The 25150-nt window shown below is 32.9% G+C and overlaps 1 pseudogene across 1 annotated transcript in view; it reads right to left on the bottom strand.

Moving 5' to 3' along the window:
- Positions 1-25150, bottom strand: part of LOC143232238 (uncharacterized) — a 56939-nt pseudogene that overhangs the window by 24452 nt on the left and 7337 nt on the right. Inside the window, exon 2 of the transcript XR_013017457.1 lies at positions 256-530. The product of XR_013017457.1 is annotated as an uncharacterized LOC143232238 (transcript). The remainder of the gene's footprint in view (positions 1-255; positions 531-25150) is intronic.

Genomic DNA, 25150 nt, shown 5'->3' with positions numbered 1-25150 from the left:
GTACCCATTGAAAATTATAAGCTTAAATTTTTTTATGATTACTAACTTCGACTCTAAGTAACTAATAACGTATAAATATATATATTTCTATTCTTAAATTTCGACTTACGGAGGTACAGTATCACGTTCCTTATCAGGAAGAGCTCAAAATATATATATATATATTCTTAAATTTCGAGTTCAAGAGATGTAGTAACGTGTAGCTTTTTCTGAAAGACATTTTATTAAAACTAAGTGAAAGAAAAAATAGTTCACCTGAAGAATGGACTTTTTTAGACTTGTTGATTTCTCAACAAGAGAACGTCGTCGGGGTGGAGGCTCATCACTTTTTATTTTTAGAACAAAACCACCACGACAATCATCGATTTTTCGATCTCTTTCGCTGGCCGGATCTACGTGTTCGCTTTGGATTGACGTCATCGACGCTCGAAGATTCTTTGGACGGAAAAGGGATGCCACCCCAAACGGGGCACTTGTGCGAACCCCATAGCCATGTCGTAATCCTCTGAGCCACTGACCTTGGTAAATACCTGAATGTGAAAAAGCTGAACTTAGTCTTAAATACTTTTTAAACGTAAAGCTCAACAATGATAAACACTGTTTTTAGTCAACGCGAATATCATTGCTGAATCAATAATTTAGATAATTTTTCAAAACTTTAGTCGTAGTTTTTCTTACTAAAATGCTCGTTTTCATTATTATATTCATAGATATTTTCAAAGTTGGCATGATGATATCACTTAATGTTTGATACATGTAAAAAATAAAAACTGTTCCACACCAATAGGAAAAGTATATGTTTTTAAGTATATATTTTTGCCATGCCATTAACCATAATACTTACTCTTCTAAAAAAAATAAACCTTCCAACCATAAGCCAGAATATTTTCCTATTAAATATGGACAGTTGCCCATTGAAACACCTAAACGGTAATTTTTTTAAAAATAGTGAAGGATAAGTTAAAAATATACAGCTAACCTAATCATTTTGATCAGATCCTCATTTGGAATCTTATTTCTATTAGGAAAAATTACGTAGCGTTTGTTTTTAAGCAAAAAAACACTGATTACAATGAATTGGTGGCCAACATTTTCAGGTTTCGATGCATCCATCACAACAAAGCACTGAGCTTCGCTTATAAGCCGCAGGAATTTTTCTGTTAGATGCCACCGTTCCTAATCATTTTACCAAGCGCAAGAAAAGATGGCTACTAAAGTGAATGCTTACTGACAGCTATCATTTTTATAAGAAGTGTGGAAGGGGAGACAAAGTTTGACATAGTTAAATAAAATCATGCATGTATATAATGCTTATCTGAGCACTAAATTGTCGTTATCGAGTATGAGACCCCAGTATCATCGAAAAGTGTTGTTATAGTTAAGAACTTGGAACTAGCTATAAAAACAAAGTGTTTATCTTTCATTTTTCTTTTCTAACGCTAACCATATATATATATATATATATATATCTAAATATATATGAAGTTTTAACAATGGCTTCAGTAAGACAGAACAGCTTTTCAACAGTGTCGGAAACAGGGTACTATAAAAATTATAATTCTTGAGTAAACGTTGTTGTCATTACCTCTTTAAGCTAGCTTTTTTACAGAAATATAATGAATTTGACTGTTTTATATATATAAATAGATAATACATTAAAATAAATGAAAGTACTCGATAGGAAGCCAATTTTCAAAATAATTCTAAAATGTAAAGTTTAAACTGAAAATAACTGGTATAAGTAAATAGAAATAGTTTTAAGTAAGCATTAAATTAAAAATATATGTAGTAACAAACATGTTATAGAAATCGGAAGTTGTTAACGTTCCTTGCTTTGTGACTCAAATTAATTATTACACTGTATATTCTGTTCTTGCAAAATACGCTGAGTCTGATATGAAATGCTTTTCAATTTGTTTAATTGATAGCTTTGTTTAAAATATTTTACGTATTTCTCATAAAATGTAAAAAATGAACAACGGATTTTTGACAAAATAATCAGATTATTTTTAACACCACCATTAATTTTAATGTGTATAATTCAAAATGAATTTCTTAAAGTAGCATAACAAATACCAGTATGAATTGCAGCGTAAAGGTCAAACTTTTTACTCTTAACGACAGCTAGTTTTTCTGGGAGATATGCAAACTTGTTAAGGTACTCCCTTTGTTACATATAACTGCTTAAACAAGGAAAAACAAAACGAAAAATACAAAACTCTGTAAATGGAATACACACTTGCAAAAAATATTTTCCAGAATATTTAAATGAATATCGAGGCTTTGTACAATATCGCATAATATTTTACAAAAGTCTCTTCACAGTTTTAAGCATTAATATACATTGTCAAATTACGTAGTGAACAACATATTGTTTGATTTCTTTTGAATTTCGCGCAAAGCTACATGAGGGCTATCTGCGCTAGCCGTCCATAATTTAGTGATGAAAGACATGAGGGAAGGCAATTAGTCATCACCACCCACTGCCAACTCTTGGGCTACTCTTTTATCAATGAGTAGTGGGAATGACTGTCACATTATAACGTCCCCACGGCTTAAAGGGCGAACATGTTTGGTGCGACGAAGATTCGAACACGTGACCGTCAGATTAGAAGTCGAGCGCCTCAACCACCTGGCTATGCCGAGACACAAAAATGTTTAACTTAATGTAAAAATAAAAAGTTTAATGCTTCTTGCAGTAAAATCATTATAAGTATTATGAAAAAGAGTCCATGCTTTACGTAAAAAGGGTCACATTGATTAAGTAATTTTATAACGTTCATGAACATTTATTAAACACTATAAATTATGTTAGTTACGGAAAGGAATAACATGTACTCGTTAGTGTTATTAAATAATTTAACTTTCAAATAATACTATTGGTACACCTTTCTGATGATTAAAAACCCAGTGAGTTTCTAAAGATGACCTAGAAAGGTCGAAACATTGTTCTATCCTTTTCAATAAAAGTGTTAATACCCATACCAGTCGTTCTGAGATATACTCCTGGTACACGTTTTTTTCTAAGATGGCGCGTAACATGTTTAGTCATAGTAAAACAAAGGTTCAGTTTTCTTTTAATGAATTCTCTTACAAGTAATTATTTTAAGACTTAGCCAAGTAATATAGTATATCTTCTGAACGTTCTAAAATATGATTATTATTCAAATGTCCAATGTAGAAACAAATAAATATAAAAAAGTGAATTTTTCATACGTTGAGTAATGTTCTTGGTAACTTCATTTTAGTTACTGTCTGATTCGTTAAATTTTAAAATTTATTTAGACTTTGTTGCTTTGCGTTCGTGAAGTTCATATTCATTCAATGACTCTAAGCCTAATTTGATTGATCATTTGGATAATTATGAAGTAAATGCTTGCTTGAGATATACAAATATTATTTATTAGATGTTCTCCACCTTATCTCTTATATGTTTCACGCCACACATTTTTACCTTGTGTGTTCAAAATGTAGCACAAAACAACACAATGGGTTATCCGTGCTCTGGTCACTACGGGTATTGAAACGAGTTGTGCGACTGGAGGGGGCATTTTTACGTTATAGGAAATTTTGTTTGTTTCCTTGATTATGTTAGAACAAATCACAGTGAACTATCAGTTGTGTACACCGCCGGGAATTAAACCCCGTATTCTACCGTTGTAATACCGTTGACTTAACACTGTCCTATCGGGGAACATGTTACAGGTGAGGGTTATATTTTGGAAAAAAACTTCTTTTTGTAAAGAAATTGAGAGGCCAGTTTTGGTATGGGTGTTATATTTGGATGCTCGTTTTTTCAACTATACAACAGTTATACGTTTTTGAATCCTAAAAAGTTACAAGAAAATATTTATTTTAAAAGTAAATGTTTAAAAAGTCCTTAAACTTAAGATATATTTTTAGAAATTTATCCATTATTTACAAAAGAAATGTGGCGCGCAGTTAAACAGAATTCTCTGGTTTTATTACTAACTGCAGTTTTAGCCGTTTCACGGGGTAAAAAAACGTATATGAAATTGACATCTTAGTGTCTACATTGTTAATTATGTCTCTATCAGCATACAAATAAGATATTACTAAAAACAGAAGTAAAATTAATTTACACTGCAAAAATAAGAGTTTTATCCATTGTTCAGTATTGTGCAAAAGAGACAGGATAAGAAATTAATTGGTAATTTTGAACACTATAGTAACACTTCATTGATTTCTGTTGACAACTGAATGAGCCAGTGTGAGAATATTTATCATTCTTTAGAATTCCCATATACTTGTACCAAAGGAATGTCACATACTGATCAAATGTAAGGTCTGAAATACCTGTCATGGTACCTCATGTAGTGTCTTAACTATTTAGAAAGATGGTAGTAATGAGCTAGCATATGGTACCGGTATATGCTAGAAGAAAAGTTTAATAGCACTCCACAAATAACCTTTAATAAAACCAGTGTTCATCACTATATATATTTTTATTGTCATGCCATGGCCAAAAAGCGTAAAGAATTGTTAGTAGAACACATTAATGCCTCACTTGATGCTGACTGGACTCTTCGACAAATTGTTGCAGACTTAAAATGCTCCCTAAACACTGTCAGGTACAGAAAAGGAAGAGGTAGAACAACTAAATTCAATGATACTGATGTTAAGTATTTTTATTTATTCAGCCTCCGGGACAGAAGGAAGACTGTCATTGATCCCAAACATGAGATAAACGATCGTGTACCAAATTATAGAAAAGTGTCTAGATCTATAATGTCAAGAAGACGAAAAGAAAATGGAATTTCGGTCTTGTAGAAGTTTAAAAACCTCTGTTTTGACCTCCAAATAGTGTCAAGAAATAAAATTTGCCAAAAAAGTACAAAAAACGGACGACTGATGATGGGAATATGGTGTTATGGATGAATGAGTCCAAGTTTAAAATACTTGGTTCAAAGTATAGGTTGTACATCTGGTAGAAGAAAGGTGAAATATACCTCAATGCACAGCATCTACAATAAAGCATTGGGGAGACAGTGTGGATTTGAGGGTATTGTTCTGCTGAGGCGACATGAGATATTTCGCAAAATAGATGGAATAATGGCTAGCACAAGAACCATCAGATACTGGTCCGTCATGGCATACCCAGTGATTTGCGTATTATTGAAAAAATATTCTACTATTGAGAAGATAATGACTCCAAACATTCATTCAACATGTTCAGAAATTACTTAACTGAGGAAAAAAGCAGCTGGAGTTATTCAAATGATGCAGAGGCCCTCATTCTCAACCCAATTCAGCAGATCTGGAATTTCATAAATCAAAAGCTATTTCCAAAGGCACTTCATGGGAATGTATTAAAGACATTTGGAATAAAATCCCAAAGGACATTTTGACTAAATATGTTGCAAGAATGCCTGAAATACTGTCTGCAGTTATTAAGAAAAAATAGTATTCACAAAATATTAACAGTTTGATAAACTTAAGTACTTCCACCGAGTTTCTGTTGTAGTAAGTATGAATATTTATAAAATTTGGATGTTTCACCTGTGACTTACCTTTCATTGTTCTTTGAAAATAGCCTTAAATATAATTTTGACATTTTAGATTTAAATGACAGCTGCAATGAGTAAGAAAACACCAAAATATTAGGTTTTTGGTAAAGTTTTAAGTATTCTATCTGTTGAAAATCTTATTTGAAGATGATTTTTTTATAAAACCTTTAAAATAATTAGGATATATATCTGATATTATTCGTATAAAGTTACAAGAGCAAATTGTTTTTGATGAGTAAGTAAAAACCTTTAATAGCCTCACTCTAAAACTCATTCGCCTTTCTGAAGTATCAAATTTACAAACTCTTAAGTTTCATGGAAATAATTGTACAACACTACTCAACGTGCTTAAATATATTCTTGTTGTATTATTTAATAGATAAAAGTCGTTATATGATGCTAGTGATTTTAAATTTTAAGTTATAAAGTTTTAAGTTCTATACAATTTTTATTACGATAATGATGTTGATACTAATACGTATTATCTTTACAATATTTCATGCAAATATTACATCAACGAATAAGTATGTTTCAAACTGCAGACTTATCCGTTCATTTATTTACGTATTTATCATTTGATGAACATTTAAAATTTATACTTATAAAACGTAAGAACAATAAAATCTTTTATTGTATGCATAATAGCATATTAACTCTTTTGTCATTTAGCATATAGACCTTAAGCAGTTTGTTGTCATTCCTACGGGTTCTAAGTAGATGATTAATACAAAAAAAAATAAATTCTGTAGAAATAATTTTATTGATAATTATAAATTCTGATATAATGAATCAAGAATAAGAAAACTGAATATTTTAAACTTAGCAGCATGAATAAGTGAAAATGACACATATGTTTAAAACTATATATACAAAATTATTTTGTTACAAGTTACGGTTTTTACAGCGAGGAAGAATACATTTAAAATAGATACGTTGTTAGGTCACAGGTGCGATCGTTCTTATGAACACAAGTTTTAACGATAAAGAAGTATTTTGTATTTAAATTCATATTCAACAATCTACTAACGTATTTAAGTTCCAGAATTGGTGATAGTAACTTATGCATACGCATATCAATCTGCATGAATTGACAGATTATTTATTTATGACTGCAGAACAACAAAAAAGTAAGTATGAAAATGTGGAAATGTTGTACAAAATATTTGCACAAGATCAGGAATTTCTGATGAACTAACGTGTTTTATCTGTTTTTTATTCCTTAATAGTTTAAGCACTGTAGTAGGGAAAGTAGGAATTGAAAAATGTAATTTTAACTTAAAACATGCAAAAATAAAATAAAATAAATCTGAATCTTGAAACAAACTAAATAGCAAAGCATTCTGGACTTTTCCTCAAAAACGAACTTTGCCTCCATAGTTGGATCAAGATTTGCCTTCACGTTTAACCACCCTTAGAGAGTACAGCTTACTTTCTTCGTGATTAACGAATAAAATCTGCTTTAAACACTTAATTATCAAAAGAAATTTAGACAGACAGTCAGAGAAACTACGTTTGTTAGCATAATTCAAAAACAAAACCTAACACTTTAAAGAACAGTAAAACATTTTTGTGAACTTTCAACTCATGGAATCTCAAATCATAGCCATAAAGGTTTTAACTGTATTCTTAAGACGGCTGGTATGGGTATTAAAATTTTAATTACAATAAAATAAAGAAAATCGTTTCGACCTTCTTAGGTCATCTTTAGGTTAACAAAGAGAATTTGCAACTTAATTACGTGAGAACTTTTTTCATCATTGCCATTGTTAGATTTAGTTTTGGAGGTCTCTGCAGGAAAATAATAATAGAATCAAATCACAAATCCAATCAACAGCAACTAACTCCAAGTCCAAGACCCAACGAAGAATCTACGCCTAACCATCGGAAATATTCGGCATACCAAAAATAAGAACAATTTGAAGAGAAATTTTCTCTATCAAACCAAATCAATTCATCAAAAACTTCCTAGATAATCTTATCAAGAGTTAATATCATATGAGCCCACCAAGATTTCGAAATTTTTTTTTATAGAAAAACAATTATATCGGAAATTACATAAAGTGTTTTTCTAATCACGTAATTCACCAGAAGCTAGGCACTCCAAAAATCCTCCTGAATTTAGCACACACTGTATGCACCACTGTTACTGATTTGCTGTTATATCGATGTTTATTTCAGTTAAATATATGTTTAGAAGTTCCCCCAGTGGCTCAGCGATATGTCTGCGGACTTACAATGTTAAAATTCGGGTTAGGATACCCGTGGTGCGCAGAGCACAGATAGCCCATTGTATAGCTTTGTGCTTAATTCAAAACAAAAACAACAATATATTTAGAAATGTATGTAATTAATACTGTTAAATGTGTGTTGCGAAATTCACGTCTATTCACTAAATTTCTAGAAGACTTTTGCGGGTAAGAATAAAAAATATACTGCGTGTGTACGTAAGTACTAGTGATTGCCAGTATTGTTGCTCTAGCTGAAATTTCTAGAATCTCGCCTGACAATTACAAAACGTAGTCATAACAATATGTAAAGAGACAGTATATGTTGTTGGTTTACAACAATTGGTATACTATAAACTTCTGAAGCTATAACCTGGAAACTACAGATATTTGCCCAAGAACGTTTATAGATTTTGAATATTACAAATCGTTTAACATCGGCGGATTAATATCGGACGTTAATATTTTATGAATAAATTATAAAATTTCATCAGTGAAAACTCACATGTGATGAGAGAAGAGCTATCTAGCTCTCCGTTAGGTGAATTGTACCTATATCAACTCAGAATTAATTCATTCATCGTGAAATGTTGGTAAAATATTCAGTTCTAGACGAGATAGAGGGGTCAATATTGTTTGTAACTTTGTAATACTTTTTTATATAAATCATTATTTGTAATAACTGTTATTATAAATGAAATTATTGTTTGTATATTAAAATATATTTGTGTTAAAAAAGAAAACAGTCTTGTTAGCAAACGACATAAATTTTACACATCTCATCATTCAGTTGACTTCTAAATCCAAAATTACAATTTAAAGCAGTTTCAAACTATTTAAAATCGTAATACATAACATAAGAAATTGGAGGTTCGTCCGAGATAAATTACACTATGTAACACAATTTTTGTTCCTGGATAATATGTGTTATTTCTTAATTGCTTATGTTGTGAAAGTACAGAAAATGGCCATTATTCCCTTCGAACTCTGCCTTTGTGACCTGGATAATGAAATTTATAAACTAACCCATTTTTCTATGTAAAAACGGGCAAATTTTCACAGTTTCATTCACATAAGATCTCAATAAAACAATATGTGAATCAAGATTTACATGTTTTTATACAAAAGTTATACAAAAATGTTTAGAAGTGAATAGTATCTTAGAGATTTACGACTGCAATATAAATCACTCTCACATATCAGCCCCCAAATATAGTTTCCCATTATGTTTTTGTTTTTCGCTTCTTGGTAGCGGCGTTCGAAGTCCAGTATACCTTGATGAAAGCGCTCGCCTTGCCCCTCTGAGTATGCTCCCATGTTCTCCTTGAACTTATCAAGATGAGCGTCAAGGATATGGACTTTCAAGGCATCCTGCAGCCCATTTTGCCGTAGTTCTTCACCAGAGCTTTAACCAGTTCCACATAATTTTTGGCCTTGCGATTGCCCAAAAGCCCCAGACCACTGCGAAAGCTGTCCCAAGCTTTTCCCTTCCTGAGCTTCTTGCAAAATTCTGTGCATTCCAGGATCTTCTTTATTTGTGGTCCAACGAAGACACCAGCTTTCGCCTTTGCCTCAGACAGCTTAGGGAAGAAGTCTCGAAGGTTCTTGAAGGCTGCAGACTCCTTATCAATAGCTGTGACAAATTGTTTCATAAGACCCAATTTTATGTGCAATGGTGGGAACAACACCTTCTGGAGGTCCACCAGTGGCTCCCCGCAAAGATCTCGGTGCGTTGTGGCCAGTGATTCCTGTTGTAGTGCTCTACGGTGTCCCTTCTGTCCCAAAGGCAAAGATAACAGGGAAACTTGATAAAGCCTCCTTGGAGACCCATAAGGAATGCCACCATTTTGAAGTATCCGATAACCTTCCAGCCATACTCATCATACTTCAAGGTTTCTAGCAAAGTCTTGACGCTGTTGTATTCCTCTTTGAGGTGCACCGAATGAGCCCGGGGAAAAGACAATTCTTGAAAATTCTCGTAAGTTCTACAACATTCTAGAAAGTTCTTGAAAATTCTTGTAAGTTCGAGAAAATTCTCTATCAGCTACTGAGCAATGAATATATCTGGAATGTTCTGGAAAATGGGTAAATTGGAAAATTTCGTTACCCAGATCTCAAAAGCAAAGTTTGAAGAGAAAAATAGGTCTTTTTTCCATTTACTTTAGGCATAAGCAATTGGAAAATTGCACTTTCTGCCCAAAAATAAGAAAAAGTAAAAAATTCGTTGCATAGTGTTATAATACGTAACGACCGCAGTGAACATCGATAAAAGAGTTACCAATTGAAATGAATGTTTTCCCGCGTTCACTAATTTCTTACTAAAGAAGTTATAGAAACTGTTAATACACTTAAAACAAAATAACACAGATAAAAGAAAATTAAGAAACAAACAATCTCAAGTACTTCAGAAAACAAAGAAACCTTAATTGCTTCTACCATTCCATAAATAGAAAATGTTAGCGTTTCTCTATTAAGAAGTTTCGAAACAACTGTAACAAGTTGTCCAGCCTTTTATATAGGCGAAATATGATGCAAATTTAGGTTAACCCTCTTCACAAGTTGTTGAGCATATGAGTAGAAACAAACAAATTTTTTTTTCTGATCAGAACATCATAGTGTTAAAACATGAACCTGATATTAGGAGCAAAAAAGTCAAAGAAGCGTTATTAATAACATCAAATAATCCCAGAAGTAACAAATACCCAAGTACATCTCTCTATATGTCTTTGATCATTATTTTCTCAAATACCTAGGTACATTTCTGTATGTCTTTGATCATTATGATTGATCAGCAAACAAGTAGAACAATTCACCACAACTTTATATAGAAAACCCATCCACACGAACAGTCCTATCATTCAACTTCGATTAAATGTGGTATAATCCAATGCCTGAACAAGAGAGCAGAAAACATTTGCGATAAGACATCCACCGAAGCAAAACGCCAAAAGATCGTCGAGAGTTTTAAACAGCATGGTTACACCTCCTCCCTCATTTATAACTCCTTGAAGAAAACGACGACAGAACGAAAAAATCAGAATCACCACCACTACCACCATTTACCTATCATACCTGTAACATTTCAGTGAAAACCTCAAACACATAACCAAGAAATTCAAGATAGAAGTCCGGTGGAAATCTTACAATACCTTAAGGTCCATTCTGGTAATAAACAAACAGCGACCTACCAAAGAGAATCTGAAAAACATCATCTATGAAATTCCGTGTTCCTGTAACGATACATACATTGGAGAAACAGGAAGAAAACTCGCAACAAGTATAAAAGAACATGAAGATAGCAGAAGACTCATGAAAACATAAAATTCAGCCATTTCAGACAGAGAATAAACTCGGATAAAACTAAAATCATCGACACAGACAAATTATGGAAGACAAAAATCAAACAATTATTTTATATTAACACTATTAAACCTTCACTAAACAAATATTCCGGATTAGAGGTGAGTAATCTATGGCCACCATTTGTTGAATCTGCAGAAAATCTCTCCTCCAATGAGAAACACTGATAATCCAACCAATTATAACACGCTCTCCACAACCCACCAGGACACTATAAAAGACCGACAACACCTTACACACACACTGACCTGAAGACGAAAGGTGGAAAACTTTTGAAATGTCGTCCTCTATACTTGTGTCCACAACAGAAAGTTGCCATCCATTTTACAAAGTTTCAAGTCTTGTTTTTTTTCTGCTCAGCCATAAATAAATAATCTTTTAATTCACACATATTGATATGTACATGCACAGCTAACCACTGTACAATTTAAATACGTTATTAGAATGTTGAATGTTGATTTAAGTTCTAAAACATTTATCGTTAAAAACTGTGTTCATGACAATGATTGTACCAACAACCTAAACGTCTTACCTCCTTTAAAAATATGGGCATGACATGGCCCGGTGGTTAAGGCACTTTACTCGTAATCCGAGGGTCGCGGGTTCGAATTCCCGTTACAACAAACGTGCTCGCCCTTTCAGGCGTGGAGGCGTTATAATGTGACGGTCAATCTCACTATTAGTTGGTAAAAGAGTAACTCAAGAGTTGACAGTGGATGATTATGACTAGCTGCCTTCCCTTTACTCTTACACTGCTAAATTAGGGACAGCTAGCGCAGATAGCCCTCGTGTAGCTTTTGCGAATTTCAAAAACAGATAAAGAAACCTCTGAAAATATTCTTCTTCCTGTATAAGCTATAACTTCTAACAAAATAATACTTATAACTGTTTATTAAACTGACATGAAGCTAGGCATATATGTGTGTGTGTTAACAGATTTACCGTTATAAATCTACTTTAATAACGCTTTGTTTCAGTATATTTTTATATGCAAGGGACGTACATTATTGAACGCATATTGCTCAAGTCTCGCCTGTTCTCTAAATTTGTAGATGTTACTTTTACGAAAACGCTAGATTGTTTTCGAACATTGGTGAAACTTCTAGAAATTCGTTTCAGTTGTATAAAAGCAGCTATCCGAGAGACAGTAGAATAAGAATTATAATGTAAAAAACAGCTGGCATGAGTAAAGAAAGCAATATGTAGAAGAGCGAACAACTTTTCGACCTTCTTCGGTCATCGTCAGGTTCATAAAGAAAAAAAGGGCGATTGACCCATAGCTGACCACATGTTTGAAGGCGGTTGTGTAATCGAGTGTAGGAATGTAGAGAACGTGCTTAGATGTTGGATTATATTTATTAATATAGGTACAAAGGTGTTTCTTTGTAGCACTTTATTCGCCAAATGCTGGTACAGTGGAAAATCTACAGCTTCAGAACGCTAAAATCAGGGGTTGATTCCTCTGAGGGGCTCAGCAGGTAGCTCTTTATGGCTTTGCTGTGTGTTTTTACGCACAGATTGTTTTTTTCTGGGCTTGAGTTGTTGTATAAGTAAGTCTTCCTTAATTTCGCGTTTGTTTATATTTGTTTTGTTATTTAGTATTTGGGTATTTTCTATGGTTATACTGTGTTTATTTGATTTGCAGTGTTCGAAAACGTGTGACGGTGACTTTTTTATGTTTTTTGAATCTGGTTTCCATTTTCTTCTTGTTCCTCCAATATAGAAGTCGTGGCAGTTATCACATTGTATATTATAATGTTGGTGTTGTGTTTGTCAGTGTAGTTTTTACATAATAGATACCTTAGTTTTGTGCGCTGTTTTATTTGTTTGTTTTCAATTTCGCGCAAAGCTACTCGAGGGCTATCTGCGCTAGCCGTCCCTAATTTAGCAGTGTAAGACTAGAGGGAAGGCAGCTAGTCATCACTACCCACCGCCAACTCTTGGACTACTCTTTTACCAACGAATAGTGGGATTTACCGTCACATTACAACGCCCCCACGGCTGGAAGGGCGAGCATGTTTGGTGCAACTGGGATTCGAACCCACGACCCTCGAATTACGAGTCTAACGCCTTAACACTCTTGGCCATGCCGGGCCGCTCTGTTTTGAATAAATTTGGTATTAACTGGAATTTCATATTTTTTGCTAGTTTTTGCCAAATGTTGGTAATTTTTCTGCTGATGTCGGGAATATATGGTATGCAGTAGTATATGGTGTCGTGAATTTTTTAAATCGTGGGATAGATTTACTTTTGTTAGTTGATTTTGCATTTTGTCCATGTGTGTGCGCATAATGTTTACTACGGTTTGTGGAGGAAACTTGTTGATGTTGAAGAAGCATTGTTTTATTTTGTCTATTTCGTCGTTATTTTTATCTGGTGAGTATAGTTTTATGGCTGTGTTTATTTGGTTTCTTAGTGTGTTGAGTGTTTTTTTTGTTTCATGTGCTGAGTCCTAAGGAATGTATAGTCCAGTATAGGTAATATTTCTGTAGATTCCTGTTTTAAATTGTGTATCGGTTTTTGTAATTTTGAGGTTACGAAATGTTATTTGATAGCTTTCTTCCTGTTCACATGTGAAGTTAATGTTGGGATGTATAGAGTTAAAGTGATTGAAAAAATAAGTGTGTGTTCTGTAGATGTGAGTCCCGCAACCGTGTCATCTACATATCTGTACCAGTATAGTGGTGGATGTAATGCTGTGTTAATTGCTTGTGTTTCAACTTGTGTCATAAAAAAATACTGGCTAGAACTGGTGAAACTGGATTGCCAACGCTCAGGCCATTTGTTTGTATATAGTTGTGGTTGTTGAACATGAAATTTGTCTTCATTGTTGTGAATTATATGAGGGTTGCTAATTGGTTGCTGGGAATGTCTATTGATGGGTTATGGTCTTGGATATAAAGTTCTAAGGCTATCTTGCATGCTTCAGTGGTTGGGACTTTTGTAAAGAGGGATATGACATCGAAACTGGTCATTAAGTTGATTAAGGTTAGATTTGAAATTAAAAGAGTCTTTGATGAATGAGCTGGCTGGTGTTACATATTTGGAGAATGCCCATACTATGTATTTACCAAGATTGTAATTAAATGATCCATATGTGGACGTTATTGTTCGTAGTGGACAATCTGGTTTATAAGGTTTAGGGATGCCATACCAGCCGTTTTTTACATATATAATTTTCTCTACAAGTGGTTTTTCTCGTCATCACGGATTATTATTTTATCACGGCGATTGTACGAGAAGTGTAAGTCTTTGTGTTTTCTTTATGTATTTATACTTATCTATGTAACCATTATGTCTAAACTAACATGCGTTACACCACTCATACGATCGTAAAGAAATTATGAAACTTAAACCAAAACATTATCAAGAGAAGAAATGACATTTATTTCATTCATCAATGTAGAAAGGAACAACTAACCTCTAACTTTGTAAAGGGAAAACTATCAAAAAATTTTAATAAACGCAACACAAACATTATCCAAAAATTACAGAAAAAACTACTTAAAGCCACGTTGAACACGAAATACAAAGAACTACACGACTTGCAGAAACAAAAAAATGAACCTAGACCATCAACTGGCATGCTGCATTAAACCAGAGATTTACGGACTTATACAACGAAACATAAACCAAATCAACACTAGGAATTACAGGGACAAAAAGATCTGTCACAACAAAAATTGAGAAACTAAGATGTAAACAACAGAAAAGACACCCACATGACAAACCATTGACGAACCTCATAATTAACAGATCCGATCGACAATTAAACACAGACGAGATACATCTACTTAATAAAGGACTCAACTTCGCAATAGCACCTAGGTACATTCTAATCTTAGAAATTAAAGCATGTTCAGAAGACCTAGCCAGGAGACTTGTAATACTTTTCATAGAAAACAAAAAATGAAATTCCAGTTAATACCAAATTTATTCAAAACTGGGCATAAAACTAAGGTCTGTACAATGTAAAAACTACACTGACAAACACAACACCAACATTATTTATAAAATACAATGTGATAACTGTCACGACTTCTATATTGGAGGAACAAGAAGAAAATGGAAACCAGATTCAAAAAAATATAAAAAGTCACCGTCACACGTTTTCGAACACTGCAAATCAAATAAACACAGTATAACCATAGAAAATACCCAAATACTAAATAACAAAACAAATATAAACAAACGCGAAATTAAGGAAGACTTATACAACAACTCAAACCCAAATTAAACCAACACAAAGGAACAACTTTATACCTATGTGAATAAATAAAATCCAACATCTAAGCACGCACTCTACATTCCTATACTCAATTACACAACCACCTTCAAACATGTGGTCAACTGTGGGTCAATTACCTCTTTCTTTCTTTGTGAACCTGAAGATGACCGAAGAAGGTCAAAACGTTGTTCGCTCATCTACATAGAGTTTTTCTCTATCCATACCAGTCGTTTTTACATATATATATTTCTCAACAAGCGGGTTTTCTCGTCATCACGGAGTAGAAGAAGAATATTATTGTTAGTCAGTTACAAACAGTGTGCTGTAGGCCTTGGACGCTATAACTGTGATAAATATTATTATTAGTCAGTTACAAACAGTGTGCTGTAGGCCTTGGACGCTATAACTGTGATAAATATTATTATTAGTCAGTTACAGACAGTGTGCTGTAGGCCTTGGACGTTATAACTGTGATAAATATTATTATTTGTCAGTTACAGTCAGTGTATTGTAGGCCTTGAACGTTATAACTGTGATATATATTATTATTAGTCAGTTACAAAGAGTGTGCTGTAGGCCTTGGACGTTATAACTGTGATAAACGACTATTAATCGGAAAACTATAGAATTTGACCAGCAACATTTATAGATTTCGAACATTACAAACCGTTTAACTTCAGTGAGTTACTTCGAACATTATCATTTCTATGAGGACATTAAATATCCTCCTCGGTTAGAAGTGATCTTGTAACCAGTCTAACGCCAGCCAAGAAAGACAGCTGTAGCTTAAGCGAGGTGTAGCAGTATCAACTCATTATTAATTTGCTCATAGTGGAACTGAATCGTCTATAAAATATTCAGTTTTAGACCGGATATAAAACACAGTATTGTCCGTAAATTAGAAAAACTTTTGTATATAAACCATCATTTGTAATAATTATTAGTATTAACCGTTATTAACAATTATATTGTTTTTTGTTTGCGTATTAAAATATATTTGTGTTAAAATAATAGAACTGTGTATATCAGTCTTGTTGGCAAAGTACATGTATAATATGTATCATAAATTTCATACATATTAATATGTAACTAACTTTTAAATTCTAATTCAAATTCCGGATTTTTTAAAACAGTAATATGTAACGTAAGTAATACAATAATTCCGTGAGTCGTTCGAAATGAATTATAATACGTAACAATGTATAGAGAGATGTTTTTACTCTTTTTAAAAATCTTCCTGATTTCATTTTTTTCGAATGCGGCTTTCATTAACAAAAAGCTAAACATTTTCTTTATAAGAACACGTAGTGTGTTACAAATAGCCATGAATGTAGGAAGCAATTCATGCGTTTTTGTTTTCATGTGTACGCTTAACAAGTACAAAGTGCACGTGGGATTTAAACCTATGAATTTCACTCCTTGTAAATTGATTCGGTTCAGGAAAACAATCACTGGAATAAGTGTTTAGAAACAAGTACCCAAGCTAGGCTAGTATTAAAGCAAAATAATAATTTATTTGGACAAAATAGCAATATAATTCTGTAAATATGTCGATTATCTGCATAAATAATTTTACGATAAACAAGCAGTGGTATCGATATTCATCATACTTGCTGACATTTCAAATTGAACTAAAAAAAGAAAAGAGTAAGGGAAAGATATACGCTTGCGCTAGGCATGTTCCCACTAAATGTGACCACAAATACGATACTTTGTAGAAAATTAACGTCCTAAATATACCTTTTCCTCAAGATGAGACAGACCTAGGAACTTGGCTATATTGACAGATACCGCCAGTGATTTAAGGGACGTGCATGCTTGTATGTTTTATTATTAAGTGCAAATCTACAAAATAGGCTATACGTGTTACGACCATCATGGGTATCGACACCTAATTAGTAATGTTATATATCTTCAGATTTACCGCCAAAAACGGCAGGTTTAGGAGAATGCGAAATGCCAGTCACTTGACTGAGGAAACGGAAGATATATTTATTTATTTTTTGAAAATGAGGGTGCAGTAGTTATAGATATTAAAAGCAGTGGGTGGTAGGAGAGCCTTCAAATAAGTAGTCTATCGTCTAACGCGGTAGGGCTGACGAGAATAAAATTATTAATAACGCGTTTTTCATATTTATATAATCTTTAATAATGCAATTGAACAAGGGTATTTCGTTCATTGACAAAACATCAGGAGTGATGAGTTGGTCCAGGAAGGCGTCATTAAGTTAAACACAATGAATGTTGGCAACAGGATGCAGAGAGGAAATCCAAGACTAGACGTAGTCTTGGAATGGATATAAGTGTGGAGACTGACGCTGGCCATGGAAACTAATAGCTCAGTCAGGAAAGTCGTTACCTCTTGGGCAGATATCGTGTAGACAGATAGATATCTGGTGTTGAAATGGTCAGTTGAGAAAGTGGTCGATACAATTTATTCGGAGAAGAACGTGAACATACGACCGCTCTCTTAACAAGCTTCCTAAACCTCTTCACAAACCTAGAGGTAGACTTTTTGGCCAAGGAACTTGGCGAAAACCTAAGAAAGACTTAAAGACTCATCGTATAGCGACAAATTTCAATGAGAAAATGGATCAGCTATCTAGTAAGTTGCAATCCTTGAATGATTTAGTAAAATATCTGAATGGTTGTGTAAATGAAATAGCGTGTCGGTTGATTTTTTGTTTGTTTTGGAATTAAGCAAAAAAACTAAACAATAAGGAATCTGTGCCCTGCACCACTGGTATCGAAACCAAGTTTTTAGCTGTGTAAAGCCGCAGACATCCCGTTGTGGCCACTGGAGGATATGTAGATTGAAGGGATAAGAAAAGATAAAACAGAAGTCACATTGGTCATCTGGAATATCAAAGGAAAGAAGGTGAATATATGTAAGTAGAGTGAATTTGCATTTATGTTAAAGCTACTAAAAACTACCTGACGTTGTCCTCGATTTAAATTACTGACTAGAAGGAAAACAGACAGTCAGCAGCACACTATCACTCAACAACCATACTAACGATTTTTCTGCCACTGTTACAATGCACTTATAGCTGACACTCCAGAGATAATTCTTTGGCATTGCATGAATTCGAAATTATCTCACCAACTCCGAAATTAAACCTTTACAATAGCTCAACCCACGCCTTGGGAGTATAAAAAGTGTGAAAGTATGTGATAAGGATAGATGTTACATCAAATTTAATTGGGCCATTACAAGTAGAAGAACATCAAGGATTATTAGAAGAATGAGGACCTCTACCAAGACCAATGTAAAACTTCCCAAACGTGAAGTAGTGGAAGTAATGTTAATATAATATTAACCATTTTGGGTATCTGGTGGTAAAAACGATTATGATAAAGCAAGTGATACACTGCAAGTATCAATAATTGTTTGTTTTATTTGTTCTCTTCTTTGTTAATCGTAAAGTTACAGAATGGGATATGTGTGCTTTACTCTCAAACCTTATTGCTAGCGACTTAAGAGTGCTGACCTTCCGCTGAGCCACGAGGGGAATTAATAATATAATAAAGTGTAAAATAGAGTTACTGCTGACCATTAATTGCCTTCCTGTAGTCTGAGGTTTGGAATTGGGAAAAGGACAATGCTACGTGGAATGTACTCTGACAAATGCTCTGTGATCAGACTCCAGAATAGAGGAAGGAGAGGATGTGTTGTCAATGGTGCTAAAATCTTCTACTGTGTATATAAGTAGATAAATAAATGTATTTCAGTTTGAAATATAACACTTTAATACAACGACATTAAGTTACGTAAATTAAACAGAGACAACAGCAACCAGCTAGCTCTTCAAGACATGATGTAAAACGTTTTAAACTATAACTTGTCTTTAATCGTTTTATATCATTTAATTTACCCTTCATTTTCCCACCACTTGGTGGCGCATTATTGGACTATTCTACGTTATCACCAGTCGTGGTTTTCTAGAAACTTTTATACCAATATGTACACATATGCTCCCACTCTTTAATTTCTAAAGCTGTTTTATAAACTACCAGTAAAGCATGACTTGTACATTTTATATATTAGGTTATGTTTATAATCTTGCACAAAATAATTTTTTCCGGTATCAGTGTCCCCTCCAAAACCATTCGCCAGTCCTATAACAAAATGTCTTATTTTTTAATGTTAATCTACACAACTAGTCCACAAGAAAATTTGAAATTTCTGTATTGCCTAATGTATAATACTTGTAGCTAGTCTGTCAGAAGTCAAGATGCTTCGTCCTTAAACAGTGGCACACCGTATATAAGATTAAGAAATGATATAACTTTTTTGTTCACTTCTTTGAATAAACTGTATCAAAATAAATCGATTGCTTTTAACATTATTTCAATAAAATATTTTTATAATAAATCTCTAATTATATCTGTTTTTTAACTTATCTACTTTTTAATTGGTTATATGAATAATATAATAATCTTTAAATGTAAGTTAAAGGTCAAGAAAGTAAAATAAATATTACAAAAGAACAATACTTAATACTATGCATGTTAATATGTATCTAGTAGTTTGTACATTAATATCATAACGTTTAATTTTGAATAAACCAACTCTTACACAGTATTCAGCAAAATTGGCAGGTATATATAAAAGTTTATTGAAGGTGATTTTATCAAAATTTCCAAATAAACAGATATAAGTATTAGAGATGGATGTTTCGCATAATATACACTAAAATTGAAAACATACAACCTCAATAACTTATTAAAATATTTTTAAGTTGAGTTTTCCTTTATAAAAATATTCCAATTAGTTAATTCATTAAAATTTTACTTCTCATCGTTAAATGGTTATAAATCTGTTGAACTGTCAAAATAGTGAATGTCTTCCTTTAGAATATACCAGTTTAGTTTTACGGCGTGTAATTCTTCTGCGAAACAATTACGTGGTTTGAAGATGTATAACAATAATCACCTATGAATCAGGTTCCAACACCCTGATTACTAGCACACGAACTCTGCTTTTATTTTTTCATCCGTATTTACATGGTGATAGAAGAGAAATGATCAGTTACAAACTGATAGGTATCTCTCATGATGTTCTGTCCCCTTTTGGAATAACGATAAGTCTCCATTCTTACAATGCTAAAAGCCAAAGCTCGACACAGCAGGTATCTCAATGTGGTTTTGCTATAAAACAAACAAGAAATGTGTGACGAACTTGTGTTGCTTTTAAATTTTCTGATCCAATTGAGAATTTTCAGACAGTTTCCATTGCGAATTTATAAATTATTGTCCTGGTTTATTTTGGTCTATATAGGAGACAAATTAATTCTGCTATTGTTTGAACGGAGCTTTCAGTCACGGATGTCGTCTTATTGAGTTCAACTAAAGCATGTTGAGCCCTCTGCAAAACTTTAGTCGAAGTACTCCAGTAACCCACTTGACCATTGCTATTTTTTCTGCCACAGGTGTCGCAACCAATAAGTACATGAAGAGACGGTTGTGTTGAAGCGATAACAGGCATAGATAGTTGAAAAATTGGTTTAAAATCCATAGTGCTATGTTTTTATATTGTTACTAAATTCTGTTCCATCAGTGAAAACGAAAAAAACTACCAGAACTATAGCATTTGTGGCAAAAGTTCAAATATTACTTCATAAATACGTTTCACAGCATCAAGTCCACGCAGTATCTGCTTTTTCTTGTGTCGAAGATAGATGCTTCGCATTACGAAAGTAAAATCTATATTCTTGTTTTTAGTCGTCACGTTTTCAACCATGCTCAATTCTGACTGTATTTTGAATTTGTATTAATAATGAGCTTACAGTTATTGAAGAATATTTTTCATTTATGAAACATAAATGTCGTATTATGAAGCAATACAGATATTAAATTGATGTACAAAACAAAGCAAGATCGTCAGCTTAGACAGTTTGTAACATGATAATATGGCACCAAGTTTTATCAATAAGTTAACACACAATAATATTATGCAAGTTGCCAGACAATATGATTATCTAGCATGACAGTCAAAGAAACTTATGCAATTTATAAGCAAGATCAACGATTAGATACTAAGTTACCTAATACACAGACATTTAAACAATTTCTAGTAATAACTTATTCTTGAAGAATTATTTTAGTAATTGATGGTTTTATTCTTTAAGTCATACGTTTTATTACATTTAATATGACATTGTATGAGAAGTTTGGGTAGTTTATACAGTGCTAATAAGTGTAACAGGCTATTATTTTGTCATAGAAGCCTAGATTTAAGAAAAGCATTATATAAGATCATAAAGCTAGTACATTTTATTAATAATTTGTTTCGCCTTTGTGGACCTTGAAATAAAAAACGTGTAACTAACTTGAGTAAGTTTTCAATAAACATATTAAATTTCTCCCTTTAATAAACACTTTTTATTTCCTATTTCAAGCATATTTATATAAGCGTCTTTCTTGCCTTGAATGTTAAATATGAGAATTTGGAGATAGTAACTTCACATGACCTTAAAGTAAAAAAAAGAAAGCCCATCAAATTTTTAAAAGTTTATATAAAAAAGACTGTCAAAGTCAGTTATTAAGGTAAATAATAACATGAGATAGGTGTGAAAACTGCTCCAGAAGTTGAAAATTGTATACCTACAAATATAGGGTGGTGTAAAGAAAATATAAACTTGTTTCATTGAGAATGTTGTTCAGTTTCTAACGTTTTACTGTAAAATGAATAGTATTACTAGTACTGTGTTTGTACTAATCTCTTCTGTACTAATCGTATAGTATCAAGTATTTCAATTATATAATACCAAGTAAAACGTTTTGTAAAGATCATTATGTAATATGATATTGAAAATGTTACTTTTTGTTTTATACGTTTTTTTTCTGTAATATTCACACATTTGTATTGCTTCGGATATCTTTAAATATACAAGAAGACGTGAATTTATTAAGCTAAATTAAGTGCTTTTCAATAAACATAGCAATCAGGAACCATTTTCCTTTGTATATTCCTTTAAGCAGTGCTTACTGCCAAAGTAAAAATAAATGCTTGAAACGTTTAACTTCATTTGGTCTTAAACATATGTTTTAGTATTTCTCTCAAAAAATTGTGTTAGAAACTATAATTTCTAGGTGCAAAGGACGAGGACGCTCGAGAGTGTTAATAGAGAATTTTTCAGTTCTTACAGTAATTATTGTCGTTACTACTTGGAGTAGAATCATGGTGTTCACTTGATTTATTCACTTCTTTCATAAACTGAAGACTGTTTAAAGGCAAAGTACCATTTTATTTCTAAGAGAGATGTTAAGAAAAATAATATTCCCTAATATGCTTCTTTTATAATGGCAAGCCAGTTTCAAAGTGTTCAAAGTTACAGAAGAGCGAGAAAACTCGTTGTTCACAGGCTGTTTGTTATCAATAAGTTGATAACCATAAAATAAATCAACCAACATAATGCTCCAAAGTATTTTTGAAAACATGAAAGTATTTTAAATTTTATTTTCTCTAAAGATCTTTTCTTGTTTAACGTTTGTGTACCTTTAAATATTGACAATAAAATAGTAACCCTTGTTAATCTGTCCAAAGTTTTTTCTGCTAATGTCTTCAGAGAGAACAAACAAGTTTTCTTAATGGTGTTGATTTCGTAAATTTAAGTAAGTAAATACCAAATATAAATTATATGTTTTCATACACTTCCTATAAATAACATCTTTGTGAACCTGACGATGACCGAAGAAGGTCGAAACGTTGTTCGCTTTTCTACATAGAGCTTTCTCTACCAATACCTACCGTTTTTACATATATAACATCTCGTTTGCCGTTTACCACACGAGAAAACTATGTGAGCAAGGTGTTATTGAGTTGTCATCGATCCAAAACTTTGTAAACATGTTATACACTGAATGAAACAATAATGTCTCTGTGTAAAGAACTATTAGTTTCATCTTCAATGACTGGTTTAAAACACATCAGTAGGAATAATAAAACATATTTTTCTTATCTTCCATGATGGGTTCAGCATGTAATTATGAAATCATTGCAAACCAAACGTCATTGTGATAACATTTGGTCACGCATATTTGAACAGAAGTTATAAACTGTGACCTTTAAACTTTATTTGTTTATTCTGCTATTGAAAACCCGAAGCTGTCATTGAGATAGAAAAGGCAGCACCTAACGTACAAGGGCTAGTGCTACGTGAATTCAGTCTTCGTAATCAAAATCTGACCAATTTTGTTTTTACACGATATAATGTTAACGTGTAACGTATAATATTGTCTTATTTCTAGCTCTAGCTATTAAACACAATATAAACTATAGGCTGTATTTTTTTTATTGGCAGGAGTTAATACAACTCCATTTACAAAACATTAAAAGAGGTACTTTTAACATTTTTTTCAGCTTTCGAGAATGTATCCCTCCAGCCGTTATACCCAACTATAAAGTACAAATAAAAGAAAACTCTTAAAGTAGATACAATTATGGTTTACAAATAAACATGGGTATTGCAAGGTTTCATCAAGTTAACGTGACATCTTCATGTAATAAAATACGAACAAGAAAAACAAAGCATTGCATAGACCAGAGTGGTGTGGAAACAAGATTGAATTACTCTTTGTTATGTTTCATTATTGTTCAACCTTCAGTGGCTCATCGTTTAAATTTGAAGGTTTACAACACTGACAACTGGGTTTAGATATCAGCGGTGGGCACAGCACAGATAGCCCATTCTGTAGCTGTATGGCTCACAACATTTGTTTAATGAAATAATTTTAAACACCATCACAGAGTCTCGAAATTATATAATAATGTCTATAAGCCCAAACTATAAATATATTTTATTGTTTTTACACATTTAGAGCATAATTTGCTCAAATTCGGATATGTGTATGATGTCTTTTTGTTTTTTCAAGAAAAACAAATATAGAATAAATACCTATTCTAAGTGAACACGCTCTGGTAGACGAATCACACAGACAAATACAGTAAAAGAAGTGAACTATGATGTCTAATCATGAGTTTAAAAGTGTAGATAATCCTATATTTTTTATCTCTTTTTGCATAACGTAATGTATTTAATAGGAGTTATATGAATTATGCTCATAATGACATCAAAAACTGAGCATCTGTTTCTAAATCAGACAGTTATATTTTCTCTTTGATGTGAGATTCGATTATTCTTGCCACATGTTTTAAATGATATATTTTATACATTTCTTGAATATTTTATTTTAGAATGGCCTCAAATGCAGTTTATATTACTGACAAACGCAGTTAAGTTGTCATTATTAATCCTTAGCAGTTAGAAAATAAATATGTTTGGTTTGAATTTCGCACAAAACTACTCGAAAACTATCTACGATAGCCGTCTTTAATTTAGCAGTGTAAGGTTAGAGGGAAGGCAGCTAGTCCTCGCCACCAACCGCCAACACTTAGGCTACTCTTTTACCAACGAATAGTGGGATTGACCGTCACATAATAGCCTGGCATGGCCAAGCGTGTTTAGGCGTGCGACTCGTAATCTGAGGGTCGTGGGTTCGCATCCCCGTCGCGCCAAGCATGCTCGCCCTTTCAGCCGTGGGGGCATTATAATGTGACAATCAGTCCCACTATTCGTTGGTAAAAGAGTAGCCCAAGAGTTGGCGGTGGGTGGTGGTACAACTATTTGTACATTTGAGTGAGGCTGCCCAAACACAGGGAGTAGACAAAGACAGAGTGAACAAACTTCGACAAGCTTCTGCTGAATAATCGTGTATACAAATAACTTTTATCTAAGCAAAATAATCAGTAAATTTGTATGTACTTTATTCTTACGATTCACATTGATGTCATTGACTACATATAT

This window comes from Tachypleus tridentatus, chromosome 11 (assembly GCF_004210375.1).
Source record: "Tachypleus tridentatus isolate NWPU-2018 chromosome 11, ASM421037v1, whole genome shotgun sequence".
Taxonomy (NCBI): Eukaryota; Metazoa; Arthropoda; class Merostomata; order Xiphosura; family Limulidae; genus Tachypleus; species Tachypleus tridentatus.
Note: the sequence above shows the minus strand (reverse complement) of the source record. Positions and strands in the feature narration are given on the sequence as shown.